This window comes from Pseudophryne corroboree, chromosome 4 (assembly GCF_028390025.1).
Source record: "Pseudophryne corroboree isolate aPseCor3 chromosome 4, aPseCor3.hap2, whole genome shotgun sequence".
Classification (NCBI taxonomy): Eukaryota; Metazoa; Chordata; class Amphibia; order Anura; family Myobatrachidae; genus Pseudophryne; species Pseudophryne corroboree.
In genome coordinates, this window is record NC_086447.1 from 409781363 (window position 1) to 409797504 (window position 16142).

General features: G+C 43.7%; 1 protein-coding gene across 7 annotated transcripts in view; it reads left to right on the forward strand.

Annotated features, from left to right (window-relative positions):
* Positions 1-224: 224 nt before the first annotated feature.
* FAM135A (family with sequence similarity 135 member A) overlaps positions 225-16142 on the forward strand; it is a 325004-nt gene continuing 309086 nt past the window's right edge. For all 7 annotated transcript variants that reach the window (XM_063916772.1, XM_063916769.1, XM_063916771.1 and 4 more), the window contains exon 1: positions 225-498. The gene's annotated coding sequence lies outside the window, so the exon portion shown is untranslated. The remainder of the gene's footprint in view (positions 499-16142) is intronic.

Sequence of the window (16142 nt, forward strand, 5' to 3'; positions counted from 1 at the left end):
TTATTATTGCCATCACCTGTGAAGAAACAGCTTTCCTATCATTCAACTAGTTCAACACAGGTGATGGAAATCATAAATTAAGAGGGAAGTCCAGAAACAGAGCATTTTGTACCTAGTGGGGCGGGTCATGTTGGAGGGTCTGGAGTTGCTGTGTGACCAGGGCGCAGTGACACTACAGATGGCGCATACATGCGCGCAGGAGTCACGCTGCCGTAGGGTAGGTTCCCGTGCCGCCGCTGCACTCTATAGTGACCGGTAACGATGGCTGAGGGTCGCTGTGTGGGGTGTCGGCGGCTCGGGCCACGCTGCTATCCGGTCACTCTCATAGTCAGCGCCGCCGGGTTTCTCCACCCCCTGCCTGTCATCCAGAGGCGGAGCCCTGCGCCTCTCTCCTCCTCCCCCTCCGTATGTCCGTGGCTGGCCGGATGGCTGTCCTACTCCAGGCCGGGGCTTTGGCCGAGTCTACGCGGCTTCTATATTCCTTTTTCCCGGCCGCCGGTAAGAGCCGCATGCTGGGGGAAGTCGGTACACGGGGTCGCCGTGCGGCGGGAGCGGGCCCCGGGACGCCGTCATTGCCGTGCGCATTTGTGATGGTGTGTGTGATAGGGTGTGCCAGTGTGTGCCCGGGTAGTGCCCTCCGGGCATGGTGTTCTCCTGTCGGCGTGGTATGGGCAGAGGCGGGGGCAGTGTGGTACATGCAGCGCAGGTGGGAGCTGCCCGCTGGCTGTGTGGTCTCTAGTGTCACAGGGAGCTGGGGGCGGCCAGGTAGGTGATGGGCAGTGTGTAGGTGTGTGTCTTACTGGCACAGTGCCGCTGTGGGGGACAGCCCGTGTCAGGGTAACACGGTGTGGTGGCAGGGGGTCCCTGGGGTTATCGGCATGAGATGGGGATGTGCCGGCCGGGGTCGGTGTGTCTGTCTATGGTTCTGGAAAAGAACCATGATGCTCATTGCTGATGGTTTCTGAGTGTATGAGCTTTTTTAAGGAAGTTAATAATAGAAATATTAATACATGTGTGACTTGCATTCCCCCTTGTTAGCCAGCATTATAGAGCTGCTGTCATTATTATTGGAAGCTGCCATTTTTTTATAGCTATTATTATTATTATTATTATTATTATTATTTTCTCTATCGTCCTAAGTGGATGCTGGGGTTCCTGAAAGGACCATGGGGAATAGCGGCTCCGCAGGAGACAGGGCACAAAAAAGTAAAGCTTTACTAGGTCAGGTGGTGTGCACTGGCTCCTCCCCCTATGACCCTCCTCCAGACTCCAGTTAGATTTTGTGCCCGAACGAGAAGGGTGCAATCTAGGTGGCTCTCCTAAAGAGCTGCTTAGAGAAAGTTTAGTTTAGGTTTTTTTCTTTACAGTGAGTCCTGCTGGCAACAGGATCACTGCAACGTGGGACTTAGGGGGAAAGTAGTAAACTCACCTGCATGCAGAGTGGATTTGCTGCTTGGCTACTGGACACCATTAGCTCCAGAGGGATCGAACACAGGCCCAGCCGTGGAGTCCGGTCCCGGAGCCGCGCCGCCGACCCCCTTGCAGATGCTGAAGCGTGAAGAGGTCCGGAAACCGGCGGCTGAAGACTCCTCAGTCTTCATAAGGTAGCGCACAGCACTGCAGCTGTGCGCCATTTTCCTCTCAGCACACTTCACTGGGCAGTCACTGAGGGTGCAGAGCGCTGGGGGGGGGGCGCTCTGAGAGGCAAATATAAACCTTATACAAGGCTAAAAATACCTCACATATAGCCCATAGGGGCTATATGGAGATATTTAACCCCTGCCTGACTGGAAAAATAGCGGGAGAAGAACCCGCCGAAAAAGGGGCGGGGCCTATCTCCTCAGCACACGGCGCCATTTTCTGTCACAGCTCCGCTGGTCAGAACGGCTCCCAGGTCTCTCCCCTGCACTGCACTACAGAAACAGGGTAAAACAGAGAGGGGGGGCACATTAATGGCTATATATATATATATTAAAGCAGCTATAAGGGAGCACTTAATATAAGGATATCCCTTGTATATATAGCGCTTTGTGGTGTGTGCTGGCAGACTCTCCCTCTGTCTCCCCAAAAGGGCTAGTGGGTCCTGTCTTCATTAGAGCATTCCCTGTGAGTTTGCGGTGTGTGTCGGTACGTGGTGTCGACATGTATGAGGACGATATTGGTGTGGAGGCGGAGCAATTGCCAAATATGCAGATGTCACCCCCCAGGGGGTCGACACCAGAATGGATGCCTTTATTTGTGGAATTACGTGATGGTTTATCTTCCCTTAAACAGTCAGTTGAGGACATGAGGCGGCCGGACAATCAATTAATGCCTGTCCAGGCGCCTCAAACACCGTCAGGGGCTGTAAAACGCCCTTTGCCTCAGTCGGTCGACACAGACCCAGACACGGGCACTGATTCCAGTGACGACGGTAGAAATTCAAACGTATTTTCCAGTAGGGCCACACGTTATATGATTTTGGCAATGAAGGAGACGTTACATTTAGCTGATACTACAGATACCGTAAAACAGGGTATTATGTATGGTGTGAAAAAACTACAAACAGTTTTTCCTGAATCAGAAGAATTAAATGACGTGTGTGATGAAGCGTGGGTTGCTCCTGATAAAAAGTTGATAATTTCAAAAAAGTTATTGGCATTATACCCTTTCCCGCCAGAGGTTAGGGCGCGCTGGGAAACACCCCCTAAGGTGGACAAGGCGCTCACACGCTTATCCAAACAAGTGGCGTTACCCTCTCCTGAGACGGCCGCACTTAAGGATCCATCAGATAGAAAGATGGAAGTTATTCAAAAGAATATATACACACATGCAGGTGTTATACTACGACCAGCTATAGCAACTGCCTGGATGTGCAGTGCTGGAGTAGTTTGGTCAGAATCCCTGATTGAAAATATTGATACCCTAGATAGGGACAATGTTTTACTGTCGTTAGAACAAATAAAGGATGCATTTATCTATATGCGTGATGCACAGAGGGATATTTGCACACTGGCATCTCGGGTGAGTGCTATGTCCATTTCAGCCAGAAGAGCCTTATGGACACGACAGTGGACAGGCGATGCGGATTCAAAACGTCACATGGAGGTTTTGCCGTATAAAGGGGAGGAGTTATTTGGAGTTGGTCTATCAGACTTGGTGGCCACGGCTACTGCCGGGAAATCCACTTTTTTACCTCAAGTCACTCCCCAACAGAGAAAGGCACCGACCTTTCAACCGCAGCCTTTTCGCTCCTACAAAAATAAGAGAGCAAAGGGCTTGTCGTACCTGCCACGAGGCAGAGGAAGAGGGAAGAGACACCAACAGGCAGCTCCTTCCCAGGAACAGAAGCCCTCCCCGGCTCCTGCAAAAACCTCAGCATGACGCTGGGGCCTCTCAAGCGGACTCGGGGACAGTGGGGGGCCGTCTCAAAAATTACAGCGCGCAGTGGGCTCACTCGCAGGTAGACCCCTGGATCCTGCAGATAATATCTCAGGGGTACAGGTTGGAATTAGAGACGGATCCTCCTCATCGTTTCCTGAAGTCTGCCTTACCAACCGTCTCTTCCGAAAGGGAGAGGGTGTTGGGAAGCCATTCACAAGCTGTACGCTCAGCAGGTGATAGTCAAAGTACCCCTATTACAACAAGGAAAGGGGTATTATTCCACTCTATTTGTGGTACCCGAAGCCGGATGGCTCGGTAAGGCCTATTCTAAATCTGAAGTCCTTGAACCTCTACATAAAAAAAGTTCAAGTTCAAGATGGAGTCACTCAGAGCAGTGATAGCGAACCTGGAAGAAGGGGACTTTATGGTATCCTTGGACATCAAGGATGCGTATCTACACGTTCCGATTTACCCCGCACACCAGGGGTACCTCAGGTTCATTGTTCAAAACTGTCACTATCAGTTTCAGACGCTGCCGTTCGGATTGTCCACGGCGCCTCGGGTCTTTACCAAGGTAATGGCCGAGATGATGATTCTTCTTCGAAGAAAAGGCGTATTAGTTATCCCATACTTGGACGATCTCCTAATAAGGGCAAGGTCCAGAGAACAGCTGGAGACAGCTTTAGCACTATCTCAAGAGGTGCTAAGACAACACGGGTGGATTCTGAATATTCCAAAATCCCATTTAATCCCGACAACTCGTCTGCTGTTCCTAGGAATGATTCTGGACACGGTTCAGAAAAAGGTTTTCCTTCCAGAGGAAAAAGCCAAGGAGTTATCCGATCTGGTCAGGAACCTCCTAAAACCAGGAAAAGTGTCAGTACATCAATGCACAAGAGTCCTGGGAAAAATGGTGGCTTCTTACGAAGCAATTCCATTCGGCAGATTCCATGCAAGAATATTCCAAAGGGATCTGTTGGACAAATGGTCAGGGTCGCATCTGCAGATGCACCTGCGAATAACCCTGTCACCAAAGACAAGGGTGTCACTTCTGTGGTGGTTGCAGAAGGCTCACCTATTAGAAGGCCGCAGATTCGGCATTCAGGATTGGATCCTGGTGACCACGGACGCCAGCCTGAGAGGCTGGGGGAGCAGTCACACAAGGAAGAAACTTCCAGGGAGTATGGACGAGTCTGGAAAAGTCTCTTCACATAAACATTCTGGAACTAAGAGCAATCTACAATGCTCTAAGCCAGGCGGAACTTCTCCTGCAAGGAAAGCCGGTGTTGATTCAGTCGGACAACATCACGGCGGTCGCCCATGTAAACAGGCAGACAGGCAGGGCGGCACAAGAAGCAGGAGTGCAATGGCAGAAGCTGCCAAGATTCTTCGCTGGGCGGAGAATCACGTGATAGCACTGTCAGCAGTGTTCATCCCGGGCGTGGACAACTGGGAAGCAGACTTCCTCAGCAGACACGATCTTCATCCGGGAGAGTGGGGTCTACATCCAGAAGTCTTCAACATGTTAATAGACCGTTGGGAAAGACCAATTGTAGACATGATGGCGTCTCGCCTCAACAAGAAACTGGACAAATATTGCGCCAGGTCAAGAGATCCACAGGCAATAGCTGTGGACGCACTGGTAACTCCTTGGGTGTACCAGTCAGTGTATGTGTTTCCTCCTCTGCCGCTCATACCAAAGGTATTGAAGATCATACGGCAAAGAAGAGTAAGAACAATACTAGTGGTTCCGGATTGGCCGAGAAGGACTTGGTATCCGGAACTTCAAGAGATGCTCACGGACGAACCGTGGCCTCTACCTCTGAGAAGGGACCTGCTACAGCAGGGTCCCTGTCTTTTTCAAGACTTACCGCGGCTGCGTTTGACGGCATGGCGGTTGAACGCCAGATCCTAAAAGGGAAAGGCATTCCAGAAGAAGTCATTCCTACCTTGATTAAGGCACGGAAGGAAGTCACCGTGAAACATTATCACCGCATTTGGCGAAAATATGTAGCGTGGTGCGAGGATCGGAGGGTTCCGACGGAGGAATTCCAACTGGGTCGTTTCCTACATTTCCTGCAATCAGGATTATCTATGGGTCTCAAATTGGGATCCATTAAGGTTCAAATTTCGGCCCTGTCAATATTCTTCCAAAAAGAATTGGCCTCTGTCCCTGAGGTCCAGACTTTTGTCAAGGGAGTACTGCATATACAGCCTCCTGTGGTGCCTCCGGTGGCACCGTGGGATCTAAATGTAGTTTTAGATTTCCTCAAATCCCATTGGTTTGAACCATTGAAAAAGGTGGATTTGAAATATCTCACATTGAAAGTGACTATGTTACTAGCCCTGGCCTCTGCCAGGAGAGTATCTGAATTGGCGGCTTTATCTTATAAAAGTCCTTATCTAATCTTCCATTCGGATAGGGCAGAACTGCGGACTCGTCCGCATTTTCTCCCTAAAGTGGTATCAGCATTTCATCTGAACCAACCTATTGTGGTGCCTGCGGCCACTAGCGACTTGGAGGACTCCAAGTTGTTGGACGTTGTCAGAGCCTTAAAAATATACATTGCAAGGACGGCTGGAGTCAGAAAATCTGACTCGCTGTTTATATTGTATGCACCCAACAAGTTGGGCGCACCTGCTTCTAAGCAGTCGATTGCTCGTTGGATTTGTAACACAATTCAACTTGCACATTCTGTGGCAGGCCTGCCACAGCCTAAAACTGTAAAAGCCCACTCCACAGGGAAGGTGGGCTCATCTTGGGCGGCTGCCCGAGGGGTCTCGGCATTACAACTCTGCCGAGCAGCTACGTGGTCGGGGGAGAACACGTTTGTAAAATTTTACAAATTTGATACCCTGGCAAAGGAGGACCTGGAGTTCTCTCATTCGGTGCTGCAGAGTCATCCGCACTCTCCCGCCCGTTTGGGAGCTTTGGTATAATCCCCATGGTCCTTTCAGGAACCCCAGCATCCACTTAGGACGATAGAGAAAATAAGAATTTACTTACCGATAATTCTATTTCTCGGAGTCCGTAGTGGATGCTGGGCGCCCATCCCAAGTGCGGATTATCTGCAATACTTGTACATAGTTATTGTTAACTAATTCGGGTTATTGTTAAGGAGCCATCTTTAAGAGGCCCTTTCTGTTGTCATACTGTTAACTGGGTTTAGATCACAAGTTGTACGGTGTGATTGGTGTGGCTGGTATGAGTCTTACCCGGGATTCAAAATGCCTCCCTTATTGTGTATGCTCGTCCGGGCACAGTACCTAACTGGAGTCTGGAGGAGGGTCATAGGGGGAGGAGCCAGTGCACACCACCTGACCTAGTAAAGCTTTACTTTTTTGTGCCCTGTCTCCTGCGGAGCCGCTATTCCCCATGGTCCTTTCAGGAACCCCAGCATCCACTACGGACTCCGAGAAATAGAATTATCGGTAAGTAAATTCTTATTATTATTATTATTATAATATTTTTTTTTTTTTAAATCAAGCTCAATTTCTAGGTATTTGACTTGATAAAAGGATTGTGTTTCACATCGTATGCGTTATTAATATCCTTTTTTCACTTGTGTGAATTTATTGTTATGTCTGCTTATTGATTTTATGGAAATATTATTATTATTATTATTATTATTTATTATTATTATTATGTTGTTGTTACAATGTTTGCTTAAGTCCAATGGCTCAATTCAGTGAATCAGCTTGTGAAAAATAAGTGCGGCTATATGCATGCTGCCGGGGTACTCACTAGAACAGTGGTTCCCAACCTTTTTTTTTTTTTTCTCTCTCGTACCCCATGGTTCGGCTTTCCATTTATGAGTACCCCCTTGTTTCATAACTCCCCCCCCCCCCCCCCCCCCCCCCCTATCCGTCCGCAGATCTATTGCGTAGGCTCCCCAGCATGTCTGGCTGTGTGTACGGCCATCCTCACACTGGCTGCAGGGACAGACATCACAGGCCGCTGGGGGAGTGAGTTCAGCTGCCATTGCTAGCGTTTACAGGTTGTGCAACAGCAATTCACTTCCATCACAACTGATTGAATTGAGCCCCAAATGTTTTCCCCCCACTCCGTTTCTCTTCCTTTAATATTTTAAATGATTTTTGCAGAGTCCTTTGTATTGCTGTACTTCAAATTACATGCCTTGAGTGTTACTTACATATTTCCAATTTGAGAATTTGCAGTGAAACTATAGCAACCAAGTAGACATTTACTTTCATCATCTTATTTACACTAAAGAGATTATAGTTTGATAGGATACTATGGTTTTAGTGCTTGTTTGCAAATGTGGAAATACGAGTAAATTAGCATTCATTTGTGCTGTTGGCCATTTCATTGTAGCCTGACTGGTGTGGATCATTAGGTCGACATGTTTTTGTTTTTTGGTGTCATTTTCTTCGTAGAGTAACCGGGAACCCCAATTACTGCACAGTGTCCCCTCACATGGCGTTCCATTCGTAGTCCACGTGGATCGTTAAGTATGAAACAATTCAAAAAAAGCTAAAAAAAAAACAACTCATGTCAACCTTTTGACCTGTCGACCTAGTGACTGTCGACCTATAGTGGTCGACCTAAACATTGTCGACCTAGACAGTGTCAATTTTCAGACCGGATCCCAGCCTTACAGCCTTACTGGTAAAGGCTTTTTCACATTTGTACTGTTTGTGTACATTTTTTGTTTTATAATTCTTTCTTTTTAAATGGTCATCCAAAACAAGAATAAAGAATGAGAGCAACAAGATCCCAATACAGACCAAAATTTAAATGTAGTAGTATATATAATGGAAATAAGGATTCTGTTGGTTGATACAGGGGGAAAGGGGGCTGTTTGTGTACTTTTTTTGTTGCTTAAAAATAACAGGATGAAATTGTTATTAAAATACACGGTTGTGTTTACTTTTTTTCCAGTGCAGTATGTTTAATTGTTTTTCCACCTGGCAACCTGTTTTAGTTGTCTTTCCCTTCAAGGCATGAACAATATGTTTACTTTCTTGTTTTGATTTATTGCTGAACCACATTTACCACAGAGGTTCCCTGACAGTAGTATGCCATAAGTTACCCTAAAAGTGATTAAATATTGTTAGACTTGTACTTACAGTATATGCTTTTTTTTTACATTTTTAAGAATGCTTTTCTGTAAAGTTTATTGAGACTATTAATATACTTTGTGGAATGATAAATACGGCATCATCCCCCATTTACATCTGCATTCACATTTACCGTATTTGCCGGCGTATAAGACGACTGGGCGTATAAGACGACCCCCAACATTTCCACTCAAAATATAGAGTTTGTTATATACTCGCGTATAAGACTACCCCCTTCCACACACCAAATAAAACGTAAAAGAACATCAGATTTGTGACATACTGTATATTATGACCTGATAAGAGATTTGGATAGGGAGTATTTATCAAGGTATGCATAAGAAGGGGGGAGGGGGCGAGGAGAAAGTTGTAAAACGTATAAAAGTTTACCCCTGTGTGCATTTAGTGTTACCGGTTTCACATGAGTGCCATTAGTATTAGTGCCATTACAGTACCTGTCATTGTCACCATTGTACGGCCACAACGCGACTGCAGCGCCTCCGGCCAGTCCCTGCATCTCCCTGTAATTGGCACTAGTGACCCCGCCGCGGCCGCACTGGATATCGCGCGATACTGGATGGTGAGTGGGCATCGGGAGGCCACTATGGGCACCGGGCGAGTATCGAAAGGCCACTATGGCAGCTATGTCTATCCCAACTGAAGTGCACCCGGCGTATAAGACGACCCCCCCACTTGGAGGCATGTTTTTCAGGGCAAAAAAGTAGTCTTATACGCCAGCAAATACTGTAAATAAAGTGCGCTGGGAATACCGCAAGCATTTGTATCATAGATATGTATTTCTCTAATTAAAAATGATCATGGAACAAGTTCAGAATTGGCCCCAAAGGTAATTTATCAAGCCCCCCCCCCCCCCCCCCACAATATTGTCACTATCATACAAATTGTACCAGCAGAAGAAGAAAAACAGCACTATGAAAGATGTATGCTCTATAGTATTTATTAATGTTGCCAGGGTGACCATTTTAAATTCTTTGGAACGCTGCAGACTGGGCTTCCTCAAGTAATGTGTCCCCTGAAATCTCTTTGTTTGATTTCCCAGTATGGGAATGACTTGGGGAAATTGTCAGTGTTCAATATACAGGTTGAGTATCCCATATCCAAATATTCCGAAATACGGACTTTTTTTGAGTGAGACTGAGATAGTGAAACCTTTTGTTTTTTGATGGCTCAATGTACATAAACTTTGTTTAATACACAAAGTTATTAAAAATATTGTATTAAATGACCTTCAGGCTGTGTGTATAAGGTGTATATGAAATATAAATGAATTGTGTGAATGTACACACACTTTGTTTAATGCACAAAGTTATAAAAAATATTGGCTAAAACTACTTTCAGGCTGTGTGTATAAGGTGTATATGTGACATAAATGCATTCTGTGCTTAGACTTGGGTCCCATCGCCATGAAATCTCTTTATGGAATGCAATTATTCCAAAATACGGAAAAATCCGATATCCAAAATACCTCTGGTCCCAAGCATTTTGGATAAGGGATACTCAACCTGTAGTGACACTCACTGATGGTACACCTTTTGTTTACTATAGGGGAGGATTAGGAGTGTGGTGGGTGGGTGGCAGAACAACATTTAAGTTGCATTCTACCTAATAAATAAATTATATGTTATATACATGACCAAAAGCCCATTTGATTGCAAGCTTTGAGTTTTGTCTCTTTCATAGCATCTCTTAAAAGGAAATTTGTTCAATATGTACGATCCTTGAGAAGTCCTATACATATTAAATTTAAAAAGTATTAAAAAAAAAAAAGTATTTTAGTGGATTCTTTTTACACATAGCGTGTAAAATAAAAATTAAAGTGAACATGTTTCTTTAAGACATCCTGGTAGCTAATGCACTACCTCCACCCCGTCACGACTCTGCAACCTTAATCAGCAGACTATTAGAGATGTTAGATGATTGGTTTTACAGTATATCCAGTGAATTAAAGTAAAAAGATTGAAGCACATTATGGAAATATTTAGTAAAATTTTGTCTTGCAGATATTTGGCAATAAATTATTTTTCTTGCAGTTTCATTCACACACGTTGATTGTCTGTTTACTGGAGGAACTATAGGTCAGGAAGCATCTGCTGAGATGGGACAATGGAGATATTAAGCTGCACCCCCATTCAGTGATGGCAGTTGTTTCTTTGAAATTGCATTGTTATTCCATATGATACTTTGATTTTAGGTTATTAAGTAAAGATTAAGCAATATATACATAATTAAAGTGAATTCTTCACAAAACCACTACTCATGACAATGTAGTTTTTATCAGTTCAATAGGGATCAGGGATTTTTCTGAAGCCTGAAGATATGGTGTCATTGATATCTACTGAATTAATAGGTTATGATTATTGATTAGGCTCATAAAATGGCTGTGTGCTAAAGCTATATGTTGTGACTGATTTTCAGTAACCAAAATTGTGATTCAAATTTGGCGTTAAGCTTTGATGCACCCAGTCTTAATTAATTTATTTAGTGATGTCATGGGGTCATCCATATTGTCCGTGTAATGTAATACAAGTTTAGTCATGAGTGTCTGACTTGACACTTGAAACAACAGTTTTTTTAAAAGTTTATTTTGTGTGTGTGTGTGTGTATTATGGGGGCTATTCATGCAGATTGGACGTTTATCGGCCATATGCGCATGCACTGCATCTGCATCGTGCATGCGCAGGCTTTCAAAATGCGAACAAATCCCGGCATGATGCAATGGCATAATGATTGACAGGGCGCGGGGCGTTTGGGGCTGGCAACGTGGCATTAGTGAGGAGTGGTACGGGAAACGCAGGCATGTCATGGCCATTTTCGCGGTGGCCGGGTAACGCCACCTCCATTTCCGGCGACAGGAAACATGGCGCCGGTTTGCCTGCATACACAGCATGGCTGTGTATACAAGGGGTAATCTGTATTCCTCAATGTTTCTCAATTTCTACGATACGATCACATTTCAAATGAGATCGAAACGCAGGGTGGCCTTGCCCTGTGCTGGGCGGCTCCCAACATGCGATTTTAAACAGGAGCAGTTTTGCAATTTTATCAAAGCTGCTACTGATGCTAAATAACACCCTATGTTTCTCAGAGTTATCAGAAATGACTTTTCTGTTCATATGAGTCTAGGGCAGAGGTTCCCAAACTGTGTGCCGTGGCTCCCTGGGGTGCCTCGGGACACTTGCAGGGGTGCCCTGGGTTGGTGGTCCAGGACCAATTCAAATTATTCATGGTCAATATAAAATAGGCAAAACCAGTGCTGGTGGCTGCCAGTCATAAAATATGTGGCCAAACAGAAGCAAATCTTGTCCCTCACCACACAACTGACCCTAAGGATGACATATAAACGTGATCTACTTAATGTAATATTTCTTTCTAAATTTCTCAATAAGAAATTATTGGCCTAGGGGTGCCGTGAAAAAAATTCTGATATTCTAGGGCGCTGTGATTCAAAAAAAGTTTGGAAACCACTGGTCTAGGGTGACAGAATTAGAGGACAGCAGACAGTGCTTTATTTCATATTCTTACAACATTTTGCCTGTTTGCATTATTTTATTTCTCTCCACAGTACATATATGAAATGGTAGCAGTGAGGCCATAGAGATTTGCAGTAAGGAAGGTGGACAGCAAATATTGATTGCTTATTAACAACTTACATCATATTACTGAGTTTCCTATTCATTCACAACCTAACAGCAGAACAACATGGCTCAGAGCAATAAACCAAATGCTGTATTGGTGTAGCAAATTTCAAATGATGTAATTATTTTTCAAAATGACTTTATTTGTCCTGCTTCCATATCAAGGGTTAAATACCAGTGTAGTCATTTTAACAATATAACTTTGTTGTAATTCTTACTGATAACATTTTACCAAGTGCAGTAAAACATCCAGAAATATACTGGTAGCCTAATTGGCTCCCTACAAAATTAACCCTAGCTTGAATGTATGTGCATGTACATGTGGTAGGGAATAGAGGGGCATATATATTAAGCCTGGAGAAGTGATAAAGTAGTGATAAGTGGAAGGTGATAATGCACCAGACAATCATTATGGGTTTGAAAAATGACAGGAGCTGATTGGCTGGTGCGTTATCACCTTCCACTTATCACTCCAGGCTTAATACTTCAGCCCCATAGATTGTAAGCGCCACTGGGGCAGGGACTGATGTGACTGGCCAAATATTCTCTCTGTAAAGCGCTGCGGAATATGTGTGCGCTATATAAATAACTAGTAATACAATTGTAGTGTGGCATCTTTCTTTGATACAGCAGAAGGTGATGTATATTAGCTATATCCAGTATATACCAGTGAGGGAGCACTTTGTTCCAGACAGAACTGTAGATGTTGGAGTCATTATTTAAGAGCGAAGCAAGCTATCCTTGTGTTTTTTGTAAGCTATCAGTGTACTGAGCAAAATTGTATATATGCACTTAGGAAAGCAAAGCTAATCATTACAAATTTTTTTTCCGGGTTGGTTTATGCCACATACTAACTTCATGCTCTCAGTTATGAAGCCATACAATGTAATAATCAAATGTATTCATTTGAATTAACTTTACATTAAATTAAATTAATTTAATATTAATTAATTAATGTATTAAATTAGGCAGATTGTGAAGTAAAGCTAGATTGTAATGCACTATCGCAAATGAAAATTTTCTTGGTATGCACTCAAATTAAAGTCACCTTTGCTCTTAGGCTAAGAAAAGAACTAATTACTCTTATTTCTGTTTGAATCCAAAGACACACAGATCACATTGATCAGTACAATATCATGTTTATTATGAAGACTTTTCTGCAAATAGAAATCAAGAACTTTTGTATTGTACAGAACTTTTGACAAATGATGGGAAAAATCTAGTTGACTGCAAATGTGCCAAATGATGGAATCTCTCAACCTGAGTGTCCAAGTCACTCAGAGCAAAATTTGTGTATGCTCATATAGGGGGTCATTCAGGTGTGGTTGGATGAGCTGTATGTATTTGCAGCAGGAGGCATCTATTACACACTGATGCCACCTGCAGCAGTAATGATCCGACTTGCGTCCTAGGACGCAGCACCGGAACAAAGCCACTACCATCCAGCGTCTTGCAGCACCATTAGATGGCATTGTTTTTGGTCACATATTGCAAAATTTAGTCAGTTTTGGTGTTTGTCTTCAGTAGTGACAAACCAAGTTCTATTATTTGCAAATCATATATGTAGATGGGTTGTAATTTCCTGCAGAGCTAGATGTGTGCAGGTGAAATAATAAGCATCTGGGGGTTTAAAGTGGATAAACAGTGACTGAGACTCTGGAGAATAAGTGAAGGCTTATGTGGTTTGTGCAGAGCTAGCGTGTATCATCTGTCTAAGTTGGTTCTTGTTCACACACGAGTTGAGAAAATGGACAAAAATACATGAGACACTCTTTAGACACTTTACTGTGGCATTTTAACGTGTATTACCAATACAACCCGTTTATGGGGGTTTATAAGCTGCAATAAATTACCGCTGCTAATTAATCCCCTGCCCCAAAAGCCGGCACTATCAGGGGTTTTCTTCTCGGGCGAAAAAAAAAGAAAGAAAGATATATCCATGATAACTGACCCGTTTTCGCGGTCACGAAAACCCGTGAATTCAGGAACCTATCCCGGATCCATGTGTTTTCTAATGAAAATTTGGTTAATTTTCACGTGGAAAACATGGGCTACAATTGAATTACCCAATAAACGACTTTGGGCAGAAATCTTGGAAACAGGTTTTTTTTTTTTTTTTGCACAAAAAATTATCTGGCACAATTGAATTCCCCAAGGAAACGTAAAGGCCCCCATCCACTAGTCCGATTTGGGCAGTTTTCTTCAGATTTCGACACATCTGACTGTCATATCTGAAGAAAAGTGTCACATCGGATGGCTCTTCCGATCCGATGCGCATTCCCGTGTCAGATATATCTGAACTACAGATCTCTGAGGCTGCCCCAACTATTTATCTGAATCTGAAGAAAACAGGTGCACATCGGATTGTTTTTTTTACTTCAGATGTATCTGATCAGATTCATCTGAAGCGTCACTTGACTGGCATCTCCCTAGCCACTCCCACCCACCAAGAGGGGGAACAGCGGCAGCAGCAGCATCAGATCAATCGCATGTAGCATGTGTGCATCAGATATATCTGATGCGATCTGGCACATGATATATCGCATCAGATATATCTGAAGTGAATGTAATTAAAATTAAAGCCAGGGTCTGATCCAATTCCCGGGACGCTCCCGGGAGAGTTCAAGAGAAATCTAATGCTATCTGCAGTTCAGACAAGTCTGAGTAGTGGATGGCCACCTTAAGAATACAACCTTAAAATTCTAGAACGCTGTGGATGGAATGGCTTGACATACACATTTACCCTATTGTTAATGTCCGTTCCTGTGTTCATGTGTGAAAAAGCTTAAAATAGCTGTAAATTAACTCTTGGAGCCATGGTTTGTTTGTTTATCTAAATTTCTTAAAAATAAAATAAATACTAGCAAGTTCTGCTGATTTCTACTGTGCAATAAGGATAGCTTTCAGTTTAGTATGGATATCACTGGAAAGCCAATTTGCTAGAATGTGTACTCTTATTATACTGCAAAGTAAACAAAAATGATAAATCTTACACTTTTTTACTTCCTTAAATGAGGTAATATACCTTGTCTAGTTTGTCAGTTGTATGAGGTCATTGTATATAACAGGACACACATTCTCTTCCACTTCCTTCCACCTTCATCCTGTGCTTTAGACTCATGCCATCATAACTGCAGCTGGTTTAAGACCATGGGCTTTATTTACGAAGTGATGGCTTTTGTAAGCAGCCTTGTCCTGGAAGGTTAGAGGTAAAAATATAAAACTACAGATGGCTCCTCATACAGTATGGGGTCTATTCAATTAATCCTACAAGCAAGAAAAATGGCATTTTCCGACTTTTTCAGATAGATTCTGGATTCGACTTATTCAAGTCCATTGCCGTTTTTCTGACTTGTCAGAAAACACGTGGATTGGCGGATTAGCCGCGGATTCACGTATTTTGATGTATTTGCAGGTGTTTCCAACAGGTTTTTAGCCCATTTTCAACAATGCTGATTCAACTTAAAAAAAAAATATGATCGGCATTGTCGAAAACGGGCAAAAACCTGTCGTAAATGCCCGCAAATTGAATACTGAAGTGTCGGATGCTCTGTGTCGGCGAAGATCCGACACTAATTGAATACTGCCCTATATACAGCCTTAATACGCCATGCAGCATGAGAGGCCTAGTGTGGGTGAGCTGCCAGGTCCTGTGCAACTCAACTCGGAGTGGTGTCTAGAGGGGGACAGACACCACTCCGACAAACAAGACCAATCAAGGGTCCACACACCCCCATTTATTAAAAAAAAACCTCAATTTGACATACCAGCAATATATGACAGAAAAACATCATACTAACACAGAGAGACAACGCAAACAAACACATTCCTCATTAGACACCTCATCAGATGGGACGGAAACAGAGCCATCATTTTCAATTTACGAAATAGAGGAGAATCCACAATACGAGAATCTAGCAAGATTGTCACTTGAGGAAGGCTGGGTAAACAGCAGTAAGAGCAACATCTACATCACTGAAAGGAGCCACACCAATAGACAACAAAAAATACAAGAATTAACTGAACCCAGTACAGATAAGG